Here is a 2,587-nt window from a genome sequence, read left to right as displayed (position 1 = left end):
TCTGAATTTCTGAATTTCTGAATTTCTGAATTTCCGAATTTCTGAATTTCTGAATTTCTGAATTTCTGAATTTCTGAATTTTTTGAACTTCTCCAAATTCGGATTTTCCTGGGTTAATTCTCCAGGATGCAGTCAAAAAAGCCGAATTTCGATTTTTCTGAAAAATGCAAATTCGCTCTACCGAACTGTACAGCGGAAAGATCGAAAACCAGAATTGGCAACAACTTTTTCTCCACTATCTAGAGAGAGAGAGAGAGATAGATAGAGAGAGAGAGAGAGAGAGAGAGAGAGAGAGAGAGAGAGAGAGAAAAGAAAAAGCATCTGTTCAAACATTTAAGGAGTTTGTGATGACGTCACAATGAGAAAAAGACAGAAATGAGACACAATTTTTTAAAAACCAAAAAAAATGTTTTCAAAATTTGAACATTTCAAAACTTTAAAAAAAAAATTAAAAATTTCAATTTTGGACCGTGTTTTTGAAAACCCTCTTCGAAAATTCGCAATTAGAACATTTTCTTTTTTAGTCGATTTTTTGAAGAATTAAATTTAATTATTTACATTTTGATATAATTTTTTACGAAAGTAACAGAAATTCAAAAAGTTAGAAGTCTTTTAAAACTGAGACTTTTTTGAATGATTTTTCGAATTCGAAATTGGTTCTAAGCCTCAAAACTTTGCACAAAAACGTTCAATTTGTATGAAATTTATATCAAAATGTAGGAAATTGAATTTCCCACGTTTTGGTATAATTTTCACTGAAATTGAACAGAGTTTCAAGAAGTTATGAAATATTGAAAATTGCGGGGTTTTTGAAAATTCAAATTGATTCTGAACCCTATAACTTTACGCAAAATTGTCGAATTTTTAAAATAACTATATCAAAATGTAGAAAATCCTATTTTCTACATTTTGATATAAATTTCATAAAAATTGAACAATAATTCAAAAAGTTATGAAATATTGAAAATTTCGGGGTTTTTAAAAATCCAAATTGGTTCTGAACCCTATAACTTAGCCCAAAAACTTTCAATTAGTATGAAAATTATACCAAATGTGGGAATTTCAATTTCCTACATAAATATAAATTTCACTCAAAGTGAACAAGAATTCGAAAAGTTGTGAAACTTTGAAAGTTGGGAAATTAAAAATAATGTATCTCTTCATATTTTTCCAACTAAATTCGTCAATTTTTGGGCATTTTTGATGAAAATTATATCAAAAATGCAGGAAATTTAATTTCCTACTTTTTTTATATAAAATTCATAGGAATTGAATAAAAATTCAAGAAGTTATGAAATATTGAAAATTGCGGGGTTTTTTGAAACCCAAATTGGTTCTAAGCCTCATAACTTTGCACAAAAACGTTCAATTTGTATGAAAATTATATCAAAATGTAGGAAATTGAATTTCCCACGTTTTGATATAATTTTCACTAAAATTGAACAGAAATTCAAGAAGTTATGAAATTTTGAAAATTGAGACGCATGAAAAAAAGTCAAATTTCAGATTTTTAAAAAGTTACTAGATCATTTTTAAAGTCCGAAATAGTCCAAAAAAAGATGGCAAAAAAGCGAGAGACGCAGAGAAAAAGGGAAAAGAACAATTTTTGGTTGAAAGAGAGAGAGGAAAAGGGGGCTCGAGCCATTCACCTTGTGTAAATAGGTTTTGTATTGTTTGTATATTTACGCAACATCAGTATTTAGATAAGTAAAAAATAGAGAGAGAGAAAGAGAGAGAAAGAGAGTGAGAGTGAGAAAATGAGAGAGACGCAGAGAAACGAAAGAGTTAGAAAAATGCTATGGGCGCGGCGACTGCCCCCCGAAAAAGAGTGGAATTTGATGCCATTCATATTGAAAAGAGAGAAAAAACGATCTGCACCCTCTTCGTTTTGTGTACTATCTCGCTTTTTTGTGTTCCGAAACACACAGATGTTTCATGTGAAAAAGATTTTTTTCGAAATTTTTGGAAATTTCGAAATTTCGACTTTTTGAATTTTTCAGAAATTTTGGAAATTCAGAAATTCAGAAATTCAGAAATTTCGAAATTTTGACTTTTTGAATTATCCAGAAATTTTGGAAATTCAGAAATTCAGAAATTTTGGAAATTCAGAAACTCAGAAATTAAGAAATTCAGAAATTTTTGAAATTCAGAAACTCAGAAATTTTTGAAATTCAGAAATTCAGAAATTCAGAAATTCAGAAAAAACCCACTGAATTGGAAAAACGCTGAAATTCTAAATTTTCAGAATGTTTCAAAACTTTGAAGTTATTCAGAATACATTGAAAATATGAAAAATCCACAAAATGGTAAAATTCAAAATTCAAAAATCCGAACCATTGAAAAAATCAAATAACCCAAAAAATGCTGGAGTTCAAAATTTCAGAAAGGTCAAAAAACCCGAAAATTCAAAATGCCCAAAAAAAATCAGATTTTGAAAAAACATGAAAATTCGGATTTCGAAACTTTTTTTTGAGCTTTTTAGGGTATTGTGAAGTACTTTGGACCCAAATTTTCCAGAATTTTTTGAAATTCTGAAATGCAAAAAAAAAAACCGAAAAAAGTAAAAATGTCATACTTGTAACGGGCC

This window comes from Caenorhabditis briggsae (assembly GCF_000004555.2).
Source record: "Caenorhabditis briggsae complete genome, chrII, whole genome shotgun sequence".
Lineage (NCBI taxonomy): Eukaryota > Metazoa > Nematoda > Chromadorea > Rhabditida > Rhabditidae > Caenorhabditis > Caenorhabditis briggsae.
This window is presented reverse-complemented; position numbering follows the sequence as displayed.